General features: G+C 38.2%; 1 long non-coding RNA gene across 1 annotated transcript; it reads right to left on the reverse strand.

The window, feature by feature from the left end:
* Positions 1-1,568: 1,568 nt before the first annotated feature.
* On the reverse strand, positions 1,569-16,654 carry LOC122549392 (uncharacterized). Its single transcript, XR_006311517.2, has 3 exons — positions 5,691-16,654; positions 5,179-5,329; positions 1,569-1,704 (listed from the first exon to the last, which is right to left on the reverse strand). It is a non-coding gene; the product is annotated as an uncharacterized LOC122549392 (long non-coding RNA).
* Between the last annotated feature and the right edge of the window lie 3,815 nt (positions 16,655-20,469).

Consider the following 20,469-nt stretch of genomic DNA (forward strand, 5'->3'; position numbering starts at 1 on the left):
AGGTGGACTCCCTCATTGCACTGCATGTTCATTTCTTTTATTCATTCAAGGAATGAAGGCATCACTGGCTAGGTCAGCATTTATTGCCCATCCCTAATTGCCTTGAGGGCAGATAAGAGCCAACTACATTGCTGTGGGTCAGGAGTCACATATAGACCAGACCAGGTAAAGATGGCAGTTTCCTTTCCTAAAGGGCATTATTAAGCCAGGTGGTTTCCGGCAATTGACAATGGATTCATGGTCATCATTACACCCTTAATTCCAGATTTTTAAAGATTGAATTCAAATCCCATCATCTGCCATGGATCTTTGGATTACCACTAGGCCACTGCCTCTCCCACAACATGGGTGCGACCCAACCCCCCCAAGAAACTTCCCTGGCTAGGCCCTTGAGCGTAAGTACTTCTCACAGAGTCCCTACAGTGCAGAGAATATCCATTTGGCCCATTGAGTCACACCAACCCTCCGAAGACCATCCAAACCCCGCCCCCCCCCATCCTTAACCCGCTTTTCCCATGGCTAATCCACCCAGCACGTGCATCCTTGAGCAGTGCAGGGCTCTTTAGCATGGCCAATCCACCTTGCCGGCACATCTTTGGACCATGAGAGGAAACTGGAAAACCAGACCTGGGGTGGTGGGCGGTGTGGGGTGGGGTAGGGTGGGTGGGGTGGGTTCCTAACCCCACAGATACTGGAGAGCATGACAACTCCACACAGGCAGTCACCTGAGGCTGGATTCGAAACCGGCTCCCTGGCGCTGTGAGGCAGCAGAGCTAAACACTAAGCCACCATGCTGCCCACTGCCAGCTTAATTCTTGTTGAGTGCCTCTCCTTTGGTGCTACCACCTGCAATGACCCCTGCCTACCCATTAGAGGCGCTGTTTCTTTTAAATGCCAACCTATTAGTGCAGCCACCTTCCAAACTCCTCCGCCCCCCCCCCCCCCGCGCTGTTGGTGCTCCAACTTCCACTCCCCACTTCAGCCATCACCTGACAATAATCTCCCTTCCCTTCTGTGACTTCCACACACTGTGGCTCTCCGGATGACTGAATGGCAGAGGCAGCACTGTCATTGGCCTCATTGCTGCATCCTTTAACCACATGGGGCTCTATGAGACTGCGGTCTCCATGCGCCACTCATTAAAATCATTTTTAAAAATTGTGTTAACTACTGACCCACCAGGCTGGCTAGAAATCTGCCCTCTATAGTTCTCACTGCACATAACATTTTGAAGCAACTTTCCTTTGTTGAAATTGCCAGGCGAACGTACCACAACCTGAGTTTATGACGCTTCTCCCCCGAAACACACCCTCAAGGGCCCAGGAAAATTCCAGCCTTTGTGTGGGCAGGTGACCAAATGCTCCATCCTCTTTATCAGAATATAGCAGTGCTCCCTGTCAAATCTAGGAACTCACCTAGGCACGTCCAAAAACACTCTATGATACTTCCAAAGACTTTGGAATGACAAAGTCACTTCAAAATTGTCTTCCCTTATTGGTAGGTTCCTGAAGAAGGGCTTATGCCCGAAACGTTGATTCTTCTGCTCCTTGGATGCTGCCTGACCTGCTGCGCTTTTCCAGCAATACATTTTCAGCTTCCCTTATTGGTAGGTTGGGCACATGGTCTTTTAATTGGTATTTGTTGTTGTTCCACTTGCAGCCAACTGCTTAGTTTTTGTAAATTTGTTGAATGGTCCCATGAGATCTAAATGTAAAAAATGAAGGTCACATGATAGTACCATTTTGTATGCTTTTCTTTAATGGACAGATTATTGAGTACAGCAGTTGGAATGTCATGTTACGGCTGTACAGGAAATTGGTTAGGCTACTTTGGAATATCCGGTCTCCCTCCTGTCAGAAGGATGTTGTGAAACTTGAAAGGGTTCAGAAAAGATTTACAAGGATGTTGCCAGAGTTGGAGGATTTGAGCTACAGGGAGAGACTGAATAGGCTGGGGCTGTTTTCCCTGGAGTGTCGGAGGCTGAGGGGTGAACCTTATAGAGATTTATAAAATCATGAGGGGCATGGGTAGGGCAATTAGACAAGCTCTTTTCCCTGGGATGGGGGGAGTCCAGAACTAGAGGCATAGGTTTAGGGTGAGAGGGGAAAGATATAAAAGGGACCTAAGGGGCTACTTTTTCAAATAGAGGATAGTGTGTGTGTATGGAATGGGCTGCCGGAGGAAGTGCTGGAGACTGGTACAATTACAACTTTTAAAAGGCATCTGAATAGATATATAAATAGGAAGGGTTTAGAGGAATATGGGCCAAGTGCTGGCAAATGGGACTAGATTAGGCAGCATGGAGGAGTTGGATCGAAGAGTCTGTTTCCGTGCTGCACAGACCCTTCTATGACTCTATTTAGATGCTAATAATACTTGCAGGGGACATCCTGAAATATGTGCTTCTCAAAATAGTCTCCAACCCAGACAGCACAGGAAGAGACTGCAGACACCATGCCACACCCTACCTTGTCAAAACCCCTACCTTGGTAGGGTCATAACCCCTACCTTGGTGGGCGGCACGGTGGCCCAGTGGTTAGCACTGCTGCCTCACAGCGCCAGAGACCCGGGTTCAATTCCTGCCTCAGGTGACTGACTGTGTGGAGTTTGCACGTTCTCCCTGTAACTGTGTGGGTTTCCTCCGGGTTCTCCGGTTTCCTCCCACAGTCCAAAGATGTGCAGGTCAGGTGAATTGGCCATGCTAAATTGCCCGTAGTGTTAGGTAAGGGGTAAATGTAGGGGAATGGGTGGGTTGCGCTTCGGCGGGGCGGTGTGGACTTGTTGGGCCGAAGGGCCTGTTTCCACACTGTAATCTAATCTAATAAGCTTCTGCAGTACGATCTGAATTTTCATATCCAAACACATAATTTTAAAAGGAGTGGAATTATATTTGTAAAGGATGAAAACAGAAGGACCTTAGTTGCAAATATTGAGATTACCGGAGATCACACCTGCACTTGGATAAAAGACTTTGTCTGCTGAGGGTAGCCTGCTGAGTCTTTGCAATTTATTACAACTGCCATTGGTGCAAAATCATGAATGGGAACATTCACTCACAGGCATCCCAACCAATCTAAGGCAAAGGCAGTGACATTTGTAGAAGTCATGTGATCGACTATCACATGATCAACTCCAAGATGTCCAATCAAATTTGTCAACCATACATGCCGCTGACCCACCAAGGGTACAATTCCAGCTGAATTCTTTGAGCTTGTAAGTGTGGCTGGGGCAAGAGGGCTGAGTCAGGATGGCACTCGGACAGATTCCCACCACTGGGAATATTTCTCAGGGCCCAATTGGGAAGCAGACTGGCAGCCTGCTGCTGTCCAGGCGGTTTTCTTCGTTAAGATACCGGTAAGCAACGGGTTTTGTGGTGCCACTGACATGTTGACCTGAGTGGAGCAGTTCCCCCCCTCCTCCCCCACCCACTACCAGCTGGATGCAGGGACCGCCTGCTGACAGGAAGTGGCGTTTTTGGAACTGGCTGGCAGATGCCATTGGCATCAGAGGCACAATGTCCCAGTAGTGGGTCTGTGTACAGAATAGTCCATCCTTGTGGCCTAAACGGCATAACCAGAGAGGCTCTCCTTTATTCTGGGTAAGCTTTACCCATTACCCTCCATTCTCTCTCCCTCCTCTGCCAATCTTAACCTAACAGGGTCCTGTTAGAACACTCCCTTGTTGAGGTTGTCTCTAACTTGCCTTGGCAGAGCTCACCTTTCCCTCTTATTCGACCGACAGCATCAGGCATCCACGGGCCGGCTTTAATCTGCCGGAAAATTTGGAAGTGATCATTGGGGAGGCAGATTTTGACCGTGATCTGCCTGATGGCAAGTACAGGCTCAGAGCGCCCATCTGGTCCAGAGTTTATGGGAGAACCATACCGCTGGAGTCAGAATGCAGTGTCGAGACCCAAGGAATTCTGTACAATTACACAGATTTTTGAAAATATTTAAATTATAACTGTGACCACACAAACGTGGCAGGCTAGAGGATAAAGCATTCTCTGATTAATTAAGTTCCACTTCTTTAATTGCAATGCTGTCAATAGCTCACTAGAATTACAAAGTTAATTCGTTTCGTGAACAAAAGAAATCTTTGGAAAATGGCAGAAGCAATAATTGAGAATGGAAGCATTTTACATAATGGTTCAAAGCGGCAGACTCGCTGACAGCAATCATTGGTGCCTACTACCTTCCTCCTTGAGTGAATTCAGATATTGGTGGGGGAGGGGTGCATCACTGATTTTCAAGCAGACTTTGCCCATAAATAGAGTTTTTAAAAAAAGAAACATTCCTATTTTGCTACAGAGGTGTGAAAGAAGGCATAGACTGTGAGGTGATATAACACACTGATCATCCGAAACAATAGAACTTGGAACAAAGCCAGGAAATGATTGTGTGTAATCTTAAAGCTGCTCAGTTAGTTAGGTTTCCTTAATGTAAGAAATATTTTTGCTCAGTACCTTTAGAATACAAATGACATGAAAACATTGCTGCCATTATAATGGGTGATGACATTGGGGTTTGTTTGCCTGATTCCTCCTCACCTGTTTTCTTCACAAAATTTCCGCTGCCTCCCCATTATCGGTTTGTAAATATTTTTCACTGCACTGCAATTATTCCTGCCTTGCTGAACAGATTCCCTTTTTGTTTAATTTTTCCCATGCTTCTACCCTTTCTTGCTTATTTTTGAAAGCCTGTTTTAGGTTGCATTCTGGCTAATATCATGATTTTGGCTCGAAGGTTAGGGACAAAATGAATTAATTACAGACACTAAACCTTATTTGGTGAAAGGTAAACATACAAAAAAATCCCACACTAAATTGAACAAGGCTTACTATACGCATGTTTAATTTCCGTCTCTTTGTACACTGTGCTCTGGTGTACAGACATGTTTCAAAATGAATGGTAAAATGAATGGGTGGCTTCTCTGTGTGTTTAAAAAATGATCAATCTAGTTTGTTCTGAGATGAAGAGGTTTTGTATGTCAAAAATTTGTATATGTTAACACTTTAGGAATGTGGTGGTGATATATTTGAAATACAATACCTTACCATCCTAATCTGTGTGGGTGCAAACAAGAAAAGGCTTTGAAATGGAAATTTAAAAACTAAGTGATGTTGGTTATGCTGATAAAAAAACATGAAAGCTAATATATTAAAGAAAGATATATTACCATAACACTTTGGTGTATAACAAACAGGAACCTTTATTTCCAAAGAATCTTGATTTTCCTTCCTTCCCCAAAGGCTGGAAGAAATTATGATGTTGCCACTAGGTGGCTGTTCCTGATAATTTTTTTCTCTCTCGTAATTAGTCTTTAATACCTGAAAGTATAAACAAAGATAAGTCTTAAATGTCTAATATATCGAGGCTGTGGTGCAACTTACTAATTATGATCTAACTCTGTGCCAACCTTAATTAGAATCTCAAATGGAAGTTTTATAGATCAATAATTTTTATTTTTGAAGTCTTTTTTGATGCTTAGGTTTTGTATTTGTTTGTAAAAAAAACATGAACAGTAGAACAAAGCTGATAATTTATGCAGAAAACGGTCTCTCAGCAGAGCTTACAAGCACATTCCTAGCCATCAACAGCAGAATGCAGACTAGGCTTGACACTAGTCTAATTAGCATGCAGATATGCATCGCCTCATTGGAAATTCAAATTGCTTTTTTTATAATGTACCTCAAATTGTGCTACTTCAAACATCGTATTTGATTTCCAAAGCCCCCTGGGCATCACATAATGTCTAGCTTCATCCAGGATATGGTGCATTTATTGAACAATCTGCTGCGACTGTGCCTGGCTTTCGGAAAAGACCCAAACATTGTAGCCCTGGGACCAAGTTTCCCTTCTATCCATCAGTAAATATTCTCCTTTGGAATTCGGACGCCACGTTGTAGGCATAGTGACGATTCGTGAAATCTTCATCCCACAGTGGTAGCTGTATGGAGAGTTGCCTCTTTGTGCCACCCAGTGTGGGGAGGGTGTGTTCACTTTCAACTCAGCACACATGAGTTCTGTGGCACATAACTATGTCTGTGAATGCCAGTAATCCACTCTTCAAAAAGCAAAATGGCCAGATCGCAGAGATTGTGCTTCTTTTCCTTCTCTTGCACAAGGCACCGTCTGTTGCGACGTATCGGTGTCAGTGTTGTGAGTTATGTGTGAAAAGTTGTCTGAGGCATACATTGACATGTAAGGAGATTCCTGCCAACATCAGGGCCCCTATTGCCATGCAGCAACAAGTGGCAGAATCAATGGTGTACAGTTATTCAGCAATGTAATTCATTTCACTGGCTTTGGCTTCTGGCCAGCTCCGCCATCTGTCTCTCTCTCTCTCTCTCTCGCATTTGCCCTAGATTTCGTAATGTTACGTGCTTGCCATCCTTATTCCATGTCAGAGGTACAGTACAAGCCTCATCCCAGTTCCGACGCAAATTTTACATCAGTCCGGTGCAGTGGCATATTGGTCAATGCCATGCAAAAAGGAAAGAGTAAGTGACAGCAGAGGAATGTCTGGAAGGACATGGTATTCTTGTTTCTGATCCCCAGTAAATCGGCATTTATTTAAAGCAGTAAAAAGGATCTAACTCACACAGTGACTTCTCTGCTTCGTTAGACCGTCTTCGTTATTCTTATCGGGTACTGGCATTGCATGCCACCGCACAGCTCGTGGGGGTGCCTACAGTAAAATGCTTGTAGATATCTGCCACCAAACAGCCTCCTGCCTTGAAAATAGGGCGACTGCTCCAGGATCTTATGCAAGCTTGCTGTTTGAAGCTGCAGAAAAGTGAATAATCAATTAACTATTGATTTCTTGTAAGTTTTGGTAAATTTCAAAGGCAAGACAAAGAGCGTGGTTTAAACAGAACACAGCGGGGACCTGGCGTAAATTAGACAACAAACAGCAGTCTGGAATAAACTAACGCCTCATCAGAAAACCATCTTGGAAGAATTAATGCTAGCTGTTGGAAGACAATGGTTGCTTTAATCAAAGCGGCAGGCAAACAACAGTATTATTCGTGAATGTGAAAGCGGATCTAATTATAACTGCCCGCAATTTTATGGTGGCTTCGAGTAGTGTAACAGATGCAAAGGTGTTCGCTTTATGAAGCAAGAAGTGAACCTTGAAATATGGCTTCTGGATTGTGATGCCTTTTGAGATTTTAAAACCTTCCAGCTCATCAGAACAGCAGTGCAGTTTAATTTGTTTATCAGGAGGTATTTCTCTTCCATTGCAAGATACGTAAACATCGACTGTATCATCTGACATACATACTATCTGTTGTAATCCTACTGTCATATTCTGTTTTATTTCCAGTATCAAGTAAATATATTGAATGTGATCAGTAAGTAGACTGATACTGTGTGTATTTAAATGTTGCAATCCTTTTTCAATGTTTCAAATGCTTTTTAAAAACAGATAAGAATTGATTGGCGTAAATTTTGTTATTAAGCACTTTGAAATATCGTACAATGCCAATGAAATTATCAGCTGATGAGATCTATAATTACCACGGTATTATTTCCAGAAAAAAATGAGCTATGGATTTTGACTATAAAGCAGAATGTTCTAATCAGTGTTGTAGCCTGTGATGCTGTTAGTATGCAAAACACTTCTTTTATGTAAGGCCGAGCGCAGTGAGCAATAACATTTTAACTCTTTCTTTACTTGCAATATTAACACAATATATTGCATTTTCCAAATGAAATCACTTTATTTTGCACACTTAAAAGGGTTCTCTTTTTTTCTAAAGCTTTGTGGCTTTAAAGCATAAAAAAATTATGCGGGGAGTTATAAATCAGAAAGATCAGACGTGGGTGATTTTCCCACACAAAGAGAAAGTCATCCAGAGGCCATTCCATTCTTTTTTGTATCCAGAAGAACCAATTTTATTCAAACTGCCACACAAAACTGTGTCAACAAACACTATAACCTTTCTTCATGCAGGTATTTTAATTTGATCTTGCTCTTGTATAAACATGGTCGAATACCAATAGCTAAACTGAATAAGAACTAAAATTCAGCTTCTACTTTGAATCATGATTGCTTTGCACCAGAACATGCACACTGAAGCATAGGTTAGCAATCCAGAATTCTGTGCGCTGGGCATCAATACTAATTGCGTGCAATAATAATTGTTTAAAAAGAATATGTAAAGTCATCAATGAAGATCAGTTCTGGATTGATCATAGTTGTCAATTGTAGGCCAGTAATATCCCAATATGGATGCAAGGCACAAATATTCCATGACAAAATTTAAGGCATATGATTGGAGTATGATAACCTTGTACTGCTTTTATATGTGAAGGAAATTATGCAGCGTATACTTTCAAATATGCGGTATGAATTAAAAAAAACTATGTGAAATCAAATTTAAATGATTTCTTTTAATTGACCATCTGACTTAAAGTGTGCCCAACATGCCATGTTAAATTGTGCAGAAGTCACTTTGATGATGTTAGAATTAACAACAAATCATCTTGCAAATGTTAAATTCTGTCAATACTAAATCGTTGAGTTAAATGGGTGAATTCTATAAGCAAGTTTTCAACTTATGTGCTTGCATCGTGTAAATTTTGGCACTGACATAATATAGTCAGCATGGGCCATGGTTCTTTGCTACAGATGGCCAAAAAGATATGTTTCCCTCAAAATTCACTATTTGCTGATCTTTGTCCTGACAATTAACTTAATAAACTAATAGCACATGTCTACATCATATTTTAACTAAGATATATATTAAAATAATATTTTTTCTAATTTAACTATAGTTTAAAATGCTCCATTGCAATTTGCACGTTAATTTACATTCTTTCTTCATACATGAGCAGGTGGCACCAAGCGTATTAATCATACAATGTATTCATTGTGTTATAATTTAGAGTCCACACATTAATCATGCAAGAAATGTGAATTTGCCATTAATGAGGATAGTTTTAATTTTGTAAAGAATGGATCACAATTTTGGTGGATGCAGAATCACAAAGGAACTCTTGGTAAATTCATGTATGCAGTTTGAACTTCCCTTCTTTCAAGTGTCAGTACAACTAGAACTTTACTGATTATGCATCGTGTGCCTTTGTTTTGCTATAGAACCTCAATTACTATTCTTTACAATGAACAGAACTATCGGGATGGTTCTGTCAAACTTTACAGTGGCCGGAGCAGTGGAACATGTTGAATATGTGGGTGTCTTTCTGAAAATCTTGAATTACAATTTTCATCCCTGGATTTGAACTTGGTAAGAGAAGATTGGCACAGCAAATGATAAGGAAACATAATATTTCTAGTTATTGCTGACATCAGCATTGCTGTTGGAGAACCATGGGAAATTCAACTCTTCAGGAACCACCGCTCACTTTTCAGGCAGTGATTGGCCTCTCTTTGCCATATACCAGTGCCATTCAAGTCAATACTATAAGAAAGTTGGCACATGCCAAAATATTACATATTCATCAAAACTCTTCTAGGAAGAACAGCAAAAGGCACTCACTTACAGTATTCATGTTATTAAGAATTAATGTGCGTATTAGCATGGTTCATTCTCTGCACAAGTTTTAAAAAGTAGTACTACGTCATTGGATGTATCAGCCTTGGACACTGGTAACAGAGAAGATGAAATGATTGCAAATTGCACTCTGGTTGTATTATCTTCAAAATAGTTGTAAGTCTGAGCATAGCATTATATGTATATAATGATAATATTTTTCAGTACAAACTTTCCATCTTGTCAGCTAACCTCATGCAAGTTCTTTGCTTGCAATACCTTCTTGTTGAAACATTACAAACTGCTGTGTAACACAAAATTGCATCATAAATGTAACTGGGTAACAGCAGAAGGAAACTGCAGCACTTGAAAGTTAATAATTAAGAAAAGAGCCTCAAAATGATAAATAGAAAATCGAGAATCTTTATATGTGTGATGTATGAAATATATATATATTTATGCATGCATTTGATGCTGCAATGATGGGAGCAGAAATGATGTTCATAAGCATTCTTATGATTTACGTTTCATTACTCTTCCAACCACAACAAAGTTGTCTGTTAGTTTCTATGTTAGTAAAGAAATGGATTTATACAGGCAACTGCACCATTAAAAATATGCATTCCATATTAAGTGTAAATTCTAAAATTTGGTAGCAGTTAATTATATATTCAGAAATTGTAAGATGATGTAATTGATAAATGAAAATACAAAGTGCAGGCCACGACACTTACTACTGCTCGGTTACATACATGTTACATTTAAGTAACTCATGCCAAAATCAGTCTATTTCCTTTTGAATGAAGAATCTCATAAGTTAGAAATTTGATAAACAAATGCATGTTAATTATAGAAATATGAAAGATTATGCAAAAATAATGAGTTTGGATGTCAATAAGGGAATCATGCATTCTGGGGCTAACCAGATGTCCATTATAATTTTTCTTTCACAGTGCTGTACATTTAGATTTAATCTAATTTTGAAATTCAAACGATTCATTTAAAAGAGTTGAGGTACTATTTTAGTCCTTCAAGCATTTTAAAATCATTGTTGGGATGTGGGTGTCATTAATGGGAGCCAGCATTTGTTGTCCATCCTTTGTTCCAGGAGTAGGAACTGATAGACTTTCCGAAACTATTGCAAATGGTTTTTGATACAACTGAGTAGTTTGCTAGGCCATTTTAGAGGGCAATAAGACATCAACTGTGTTGGTTAGTTGTAGATTGGATGGGTTAATGATGTGTTATTTTTTTTCCCTGAAGGATAAAGGTGAGCCATTTAGATTTTTCCAACAATTCAACAGCCTCACGATCACTTTTACTGATATCAACATTATATTTTGACAGTTTCTTAAAAAATAAAACTGACTACAAATCCAAGATTTTTATGGTGTGAAGGTAGAGAAATGTCCACAGTCAGGATGGTCCATAACAGGAGGATCCCCATGAGATGGTGGTGTGAAATGAGGAGAAATTTCTAAAGCAGTGAGTTTGAATGCACTGCCTGGAAAGGTAGTAAAAGCATATTCAGGAGAAACTTTCAAAAGGAAGTTAGATTTACACTTTGGAACCAAAGTAATGGAAGCTTATGGGAAAAGTACAATATGGTGGGGAAACCCTTTCCAAGAGACACATGGAGCTAAATTGATTCTGTTTACACTATATAATTGTTTGGAATTCTCAAAATGCTATGGTGGGCTTTTAACTCAGGTTCTCTGGATTATCACTCTAGTAAAATAACTGCTATGAAACCATACAGGTCATTCTGCTATAACGCACATTTAATTAGTGCGAGTTAGCTATAACAAGATTAATGAATTTTGGACATTGTTTGGATAACATAAGCTTTCTACTGAATTTTCTACTAGCAATCTTCAACATCATGATTTTCTATAGCACATGGGTGCAGAGGGGCACAACTGTAGAGTAATAGCAGAACGAACTGCATTCATATATCGGAATGCATTAGTCACTGTAACTCCAAGGAGCTTCTATAAGCTAGTGCATGCCTACTAACTTTCAAATGTAACATAATTATTCAAGGAGAACATTTATGCATGCTGCGGCATGTTGTATTTTCATGTTTTACTACTTTAACTGTGTAAATGTGCCATGTCAAATTTAAAGAGTTTTGTGATAAATCATGTACCTATTAATGTATATCGGAACAAAGCCCTCCTGAGGACATAGCAGCGCCAGTGGAAAAGTATTGCACACCCAACCAAATGGTTTCAAGTATAAATCCAAGACTTGACTGGCACTTAAGCTTGTCTGCCTTCGCTGGGGGAACTGTGGCATTTTGAGACAGGGTTGCAAGGTGTGGAACACTTCATTTCAAGTTAGGCAGGCAGAGGATCAATTGAACAAGCCCTGCTCTTGAATAGAGCTCATCAATGAGTAAATTACATAGTCAAACTGACGATGATAATGAAGAGTCTGAAGCTAGAATCCTACCATTCTGTGAGAAAGACAAAGCAACAGTGTAGTGGAGACTGGGGGGTCATGAAGGAAATGGGGAATAATGAAAAAAACAATTGTAAACTCCTGACCATAAAACTAGATTTGATACAGAGGTTGAAATAAATAAATATTTATGTAAATAAAATATTGAAGCATTCTCAATTTTAGACCTGCTTTAATGTAAGCAATTCCAAACTTTCTGTGGAACTCAATTGTTCATTAAATATGTAAATGTGTGAAACCCCACTTAAGCACCCTATTACTGAGATCATTTAAGCATGGGGAGAGGTGATCAGATAATGTTTGTTTAATATACAAAATGAAATGAAGAGAACATCTTACCTGACATATGCATCTTCCCATTAAGATGCCTGTGTGTGTCTGTATGTGTACGTGTGTTTATATATGCACATATGTGAATATAATCACACAGAAGCAGGCCAGATGCCTAGCTGTGATTTATTTTTCTCCCACAAGAATAACTGATTAGCAAATGTGAACTTACAAAAAAAAATGCACTTTCAGTTATTTCATTAAATGGAGTCATTCAGGGTTCTGATAGATCCATAGAAAACACTATTACCAACAACTTCCTGTAGTGAATGAAATTTTTTTAAAAAATCATTGTCTAGGAAGCATCAAATTTACTTAATGCAGTTTAATAAAATTGGAGTAACCTAATACTGTTACAACTTGGTATACTGAGTACGATGTTGTAGAGTTAGCTTTTGTTAAATTAAGGGATCTAGAAGTCAGTAGCAGTATGACATTCTTTATATGATTGTGTCTGGGGCATAATATGACAGGAAAAATATAATGTTTCGTGAATGACAGTTTCTAGATTTGTGTTGCCTGAGGTGGTTCAGCTGAACAATAAACTGTAATTTGATTGATGGGAAATTGAAGTGGTTCATCTAACATGCCAGTCCGTCTTACCCCAGGCTTTACTATTGCACATATGATAATGTATCACAGTTTTAGGAGTAATGTCATTTGTATTGTGTGATATGATTTTGTGCATAAAATGAAGACTTGATTGCACTGTAATGATCTAAATCAGCTGCGGATTAGCAACAGAACACATTTTATTGGGGAGGTGAGAGGGAAGCTGGATTTGTTCCAATCGTGTAGGCAATTACAAGTGGGGCTAATATTCATACAGAAGAAAAACAACCTTTCTACTGGCTGAAAGAGTTGTATCTCATAGTCACAAGAACATCGTCAAATAGCTGTTGAGGAGAGCCAATCATATATAGGGCTGATAGTCATGTGATTCTGACTGCAGTAGTTTCTGGTTTCTGTCAAATTAATCTTGCATGAAAAACATTGTGTCGTCACACTACATAATGATGGCTCCTGGGACAAGAATGTTCATTTGTGTTCCCAAAACAATTTAACAAAAAAAAACCTGATTTAAGCATGGATAACATTAAAATGCATTGTAAAAACAAATAATAATCAGTAAACTCTGTTAATTCTTTCTATGTTTATAGTAATACATTGAATCTCATAGGAACAATTTCATGGATAAACAGACACCTTTTTAACCCTATTTGTGTTTAAATTCTATTTTATGATTGCCTTCTGTTGTTGGGTAAAATGCTTAAAAAGATTTATACAATTCAAATTATTAAACTCTTTAAATACTTTTGTAAAGATTTTGCTTATAATCATAATTGATCACTTTTTTTCATTTGATTAAATCAAAATCATACTTCCTGCAGGAATTTAACTTTTTGGTTTCTCTGAAAGAAACATTGATTCCTAATGTGAGCAAAAATATGATGAAGACACCACCACGTGTTTTTGCTTTTAATTTAGTTATAACCTTGGCCATTGTATTAACTTGATGTTGACCTTTTGTAAATATGTGACATAGTTCTGCTCTGATGATATTCATTTAGACTAGCATTCATTTTAAACCTGCAAGTGTATTCTTTAGGATAAATGTTCCATTTCAAAAGAGGTTTTCATTTCTTGAGACCATTTCCCAACTTTCAAATTAGAATTGTATCACTCTGAAAATATTCAATTAACTTATTAACATTCCTCTTTTTGTGGTGCTTTTGACATGTCTGCAGTGCAAGGTAAGAAATTAAATAAGATGCAACATTAGCTTTTCATTCCCTCACCACTGCGTTTACCCTCCTCTTTTCTGGTCCTCATCTCAAATCCGTATATCCTCATTCATGGACAAGGAGGATGCAATAGTTCCGCCCACAAGTCCCTCAGCAAATGGTATCGGCATTGCTCTTTAGATGACTTGCCAGAAGGGACATGCTTGAGGGCTGCTGTCACAGGGCCACTTTTCACAGGTAATGACACATTTCAGGCTGATACTCACCCAATCTGAGAAGGCATAGTGCACACCACAGTCCAGTTCGCAGACAATTGGTTCTCCTGGGCCAATTTAAGATTCACTAATTTCATTTGGAAGCTTACATTTATCAGCCTCTTTCTTGTCTTTAGCTTCATCAGAACAATAATTTACCATAACTGTTGCAAATATACTCTGCAGCTGAATATAAACTTCAGAAATATTATTTGCCTTGAGAGTTAAACCTTTAAAGTGTTTTGTCAAATTGTCTTACGGGCTTTTACACATGAAGATATCTCTACTTTCACTTAGTCATCCCTTATTTCTATATTTTATGCTTTAGCTTCACTGGTTATAAGCAATCTGGGAACAAGCATTTTGTATAAAACTCCCCCTGATGTGACATAATGAAGCATTGCTCTAGCGGCAGTCTTTCTAGGGATTGTAGCTCATGGTCCACTGTTCCTATTCATGATGTCACTGAAACAAAACCTTGTGCATTCATATCAAGGGCAGTTCTACACAAAATGTCTGTTCCCAAGCCACTTATAACCAGCAAGTCTAAAGCATAAAACATGGTAACAAGTGGTGACTGAGAAACATCAGTACATTTATAGATATGTTCCTTCATAGTATTTAAGGATTATGACACATTTTAATACAATATATTTCTCCTTCAAGGATCTCCAGAATATTTAGCATCCCAGTGCACTTGAATGCAGTAACTCAAAGCATGATGCAAAGAAAATATCCATTGTACAAATGTGTTACATTCTGTTAAGCTGAAGTAGATACATTCTCCCATGTCAATACCTTGTAAATTGTGCCTGGATGTTACACATGAAGATAATAGTTATATTTTCTCACAACATGACATGGTATCCCATTAAGTAAGTGGCAGAATGCCAACAAGCAAATTTCAAAGAAACAGGTTTAAAAGGTCTGGTAAGTGGCCTTAACTATTTACAGTTGACCGGTCATAATTGTCATGATTTTCATGGTTAACAATAGTATGAATAGGGAGAAAAGAATAACCCATTCATTATGTCTTTTACATACTGTGCTTTGTTGCTCTATCATGATATTCCTAATTGTAACCAGATTGAATCTGTAGCAACTGCAATTGTTACACTTGTTCATGACAGATCCTTCCTTGAAGGTGACTGCACAATTATTTCATATTAATAGCATCTACTCTTTTTCAGCAGTATTTTAGTAACTCAGTCTTGTCTGGGATAATTAAACACAGACAAAGGTATTCTGAAATTATTCTTAAAATATCACATTAAATGAATTTCACTGGTTGGGTGAATTCCACAACAGATGTACAGCAGTTATAAAGAAATACTTGAACTGGTGTCTGAAAGCATTCATTTCTAAGATTTTGGAAAAATTTGCTTCCGGTGTCTATGCTGCAGAATGATGTGATAATATTTGGACAAATTAATTTTTTTGTGCATTTTAGATCACTTAGTCTAAATTAATTTTGACCATTGTATTTGTTGACATTGCTTCCAACGCGATGACTGTGACATTCAGTTCCCCAGCACATGGATTAATCTCTCTTTTTTTTAATTACTTCACCTAGGCAGGTGTTTCCTGTCTAAATCTGACATGAAATTAAACGCAGCTCCAGATGTTCTGTCTGTACAGCAGCCACCTAAGTTTATTAGAACATTTAATCACAGGTCAACAAATCAGTATAACAGAAATACATTGTGCACAAAGCAGACATGTAACAAATCCGCTTCAGTACAAAGGAATCAGAAAACCATGGCTAGTTTCATCTATGTACTGATCACATCACTCACCCTGCACTGCAAATTCTTAAACTGTGCTGCTGAGCATTTAGAAAATCGCATATACTTTGAGACCATGAATGGTCTCAGCGATGCTTGGGCTGATATGCATACAGTAGTTAAAGTCCTGAGGCATTCGCTTATTAAAGTCCAGTAGTAGGTTTGTATGTAACTATGTAACTGAATTCACCAACCAGATATAACGAATCCTGCTTGATGAATGATTTGTTTTACTTGCCTGAACAGTGAATGGAGGTTTGTGGCATTACAGAACGATTTTTTGAAATAAATATTTTATAATGCTGTTGATTAAATATTCTGGCTGCCTGACAGTTGGTAAATACGATGTAAGTCACATCTGTTTAAACAAACATTTTTTCTAAATTATTCATTTTTACAGATCAGTTTTACGAGATGCCATATTGTTGAAAGTCAGTCAAGTATTTGTTTTAGGGCTGCCGTGTCAGTTTCAGCGTTGGGCAAATTCATCATTTACTTAAAACAAGTGTTAACTTAAGCACGGCCATCATACAATTCAACACAAAATGTGCATTGTCACAGATTTGTTTAGAGTACACAGTACATAGTGCATGTGTGGAACACAGTACAAATTTCAGCAAGTGGATGAAAATTGATGTCAAGTGGGGATCCATTCAGTTAGGCAAGTCTATTAGTAATAGGTATGCATAAATAAAAGGTGCACTCACCTACTTCAGTGTGTTATTGTGGAAGCCTTGATTTTATTGTGAAGTGCGATTTTATCAGTTTATTTATTTTTATAAAGTTTGCGTTGAATAAAGCAATATTAAAATTGGAAACTTCTACATGATCGCTGAATGGATGTTGTTTAAAAAAAAAGACAAAATCATGGTTTTCTGAAACCATTTTTGACTGCAGCAACCTACTTTGATACCCTGGACAGTATGTTCAGAACTCATTTGTTTGAGCGGTTTTAATCTGAGGACATTGAAAAGTTGCACCCGCTGTGATATCGTCAATCACGCCAGGAGGAAAAATAGTGGCATGATTTGTTATCTGTTATTTCCCTTGCTGTGGTGACTGTCTCCCAGTGCCAGGCCTGTCCTTAAGGCCATCACTTATAGGGACCACTGTCTGTCAAATCCACAGCCAACTTTAAGGCTGCCTTTGTTGCTGCAGACAAATGAGTGTGACCTTTAACAATAAAATAGGCACCTACTGAGAGAGATGAAACAGCAGCTGAAATTAAGAACACCACATAGTCATTTCAAACACTTAAGAAAAGTTAGGTTTTGAACTATAACTTAATTCTTGGAGTAAATATGGACAGATGTTGTCAATAATGAAACATACATGGCCCGAGACAATGATTAACAAATGGGAATAAAACTTAATTCATCCAGGAATGATTGTGCAACTTATTAATTATGAATGGTATTGATAGAAAATATAACAAAACAATGAAGTTACTTTAGTTCATGATTCATCTGCTTTATTCTATCACATGAATAACAAGACTCCAATTCATTTATGAATATTCTAGAAGGGCAAAGAGAAAGATAAGAACGCATGCAAGCTTTGATTTGTGCTAATAGCTACTTCAAAAGATCTCCAGAAAGTCCATCTGTCTGAGCAGTCATTGGATGTGAAACTGTCATCAATATTTTGTAGTATTTCAAAGCACAGCCTGAGCTTTCAAGGAGCAGCAAGTGCAGAAGACCACAGCACAGTTTGTGGTTTTGAAAGTCTCTTGTAACCAAACCTGCCAAGTGATCAGCAGAAAAACATTTTACAGTGCAACGGAAATCAATTGCATTGAACACTTTTCAGGTAATATAATACTCTCTGTATGACACTAAAGAAATTAGTGTGAAATATTGTCTAACTGTTGAAGCACCAATGGGAGCAGTTAGTCGTCATTTTTGTCATTTGTGCATTTTCAATGGTGGGTTCAAATAATCGAATTATTTAAATAATCAATATGAATCTATTGCATGTTTGTTTTCATGCAAAGTATTAGAATATTGATTGATAATACTGCAAATTAACAGTGCTAATTTCAATTATTTATTATGTCATTTTTAAAAATGGATGGCCGACTTCTGTTTGTGGTATCAAAAATGAATGTTACTTTTCTACAAACCTAAGGGAATTCTTTGATACAGACAGTTAAAGCTCTCAGTAAATCTATATAAGTTGAATATATGATATACCGAAGCTATTGGGTCCTTTCAAGGACAGTGTAGATACAAATGTTGTGCCAATAGTCGGTACATTGAAACCAAAGTCACTTTGTATTTCTGTGCAATCTTCTGTCGTAATAGAAGACTGTATCAAGAACTCTGATTCCTTTTATCAAATTGGTTTTACATGTTAAAATTCAGATATGTTTTTATCTGCCACTGAACAGTTTGGTTTTTATATGCAATTATGTTGAATTAATGCAAAGCAGTCATGCTGATTTCCTTAATCTCTATTAAACTTGAAAATTTCCAACATTCTGGCATTGAACAATGATGGTGTTGTAATTCTGAAATGTTTAAAGCTACAGGGCCCGAAATACAAATTGGATCTGCTTACATATTTAATGCAGCACAAAACCCTACTGCCCATCTGATTTTTCTTAAAGGCATTTGAAGTTGCACTGTGCTTAAGGAACTGAAACATCTCCAGAGCCTAATTATTATACAGTATCCCTTTTGGCATTTTAAATCAGAAATAAGGGGCAACTGCTTTGTTAGTGGAAATGTTTGTTTAAAGGAGACATTCCTTTCTGCCAACAATATATCACTATACCCTCTATGTTCTTTGCTTAGTAGGAAATTCATACAAAGGGAACATTATTTTCACCTTGAGGATGTTCCTGTTCAGAAGCTCGTGCTGTATTTGTTTCTAATGATGGTGATGATAGATCTTCGCACAGGTTACCCAAATGTTAAGTCAGGCTGTTCTGCTGTTACTTTACAGCAGAACCTGTTGATGTAGACATGGCAGACTTTTGCCAAAGTAAATGTAGAAACTTTGGAAGTTATTATCCAAAAATGTCCTGGAGCCAGAACTCTCTGAAGTGCCTCTTTTCAGCAAAAAGGGCATTTAAGGGTTGGAATTTAGCAGCTTGGCACACATTGAGGTAGGTCTCAACTCTGTACAACAGTGTAAATAGATGATAGCAAATGGGCAAACTAATTTACATTTCTGCCTTTTAAATCCCCCACTAACATAAAATCAAGGTTTAATTCACTAAATTTGGACTTCAGTTTAGGTCTATGTGCAGACTGGAAATTCAAACCATTGTTAAAAGTAATAGTTTACTGAATTTGATCTGCACAATTTTCATATGTTATATGAATCAGTCCCATAGAAATAGACATTGCTGTGATCATTCCACAGTGTTGAACTAATCAACTGCTTAAAGCTTCATTGGCAGCAAGGTAACATGGTTAAGTGATATTTTGTACAATCTGATAATTGTGCAGTCTGGGGAAAATTACACTTGCATCCACAAAATATCATTTAACGTTCTTTTTAAGTTGGTCTCAGCTTACTGTTCATTTTCTCAGTGTTAAAAATTGTGGCGCTGGAAAAGCACAGCTGATCAGGCAGCATTCAAGGAACTGGAGAATCGATGTTTCGAGCGTTGACTCTTCATCAGGACTGAGCTTCCTGATGAAGGGCTTATGCTCAAAATGTCGACTATCCTACTCCTCAGATGCTGCCTGACCTGCTGTGCTTTTCCAGCACCATCCGCTTGACTCTGATCTCCACCTGCTGCAGGCCTCACTTTCTCTAAGTGCTTCAGTGTACCTTGCCACACTTTGACTTCTAAACCAGAAACTATTGATCAAGATCTTTGGTGGTAAACTGAGTTATCAGTTTATAAAGTAGGACTGCCATGTTTTGGAAGAAGATAAGTCTGTAGGATACTAGAAATGATATTCTTGAAATTTAAAAAATGTTCATAATAGATACTTAAACCTGGTATGTTGATGTACAATGAAAATCTTAGCTGTTTAGTAGCCAGTAACACTAACTAAGCATCATCCCTACTTTGAACAAATTTAACGGAATAGCAGAGATGAATGCAAAATCAGGTTTTAATGCAATTGTGACAAGTTGAACATTAGTGACTAACATCTCTGTTTACAACTAATGCCAATACAGTGACTCTCATATATTTGTTCCGTTCCATTTAAATGTTTATAAATAGGTGTTATTTTTGCTTCCCTCCAGCACAGGATTATGATACAAGCCTTCCATATATTTCATTGAAGCATAACCCCCTTCTTCCTTTGATTTTTATGAAGCAGCAGTTTCAGAAAAGAAAACCCAGGGCATCGAGCTCCAGATGCTCCATTTCATTGACAGTTGACAGCCTACTTGACTTGATTCCTGTATTCCTGATGAAGGGCTTTTGC

The sequence above is a fragment of the Chiloscyllium plagiosum genome, unplaced genomic scaffold, assembly GCF_037043375.1.
Source record: "Chiloscyllium plagiosum isolate Xiang-an unplaced genomic scaffold, Cpla_swu_hap1 HiC_scaffold_4, whole genome shotgun sequence".
NCBI lineage: Eukaryota > Metazoa > Chordata > Chondrichthyes > Orectolobiformes > Hemiscylliidae > Chiloscyllium > Chiloscyllium plagiosum.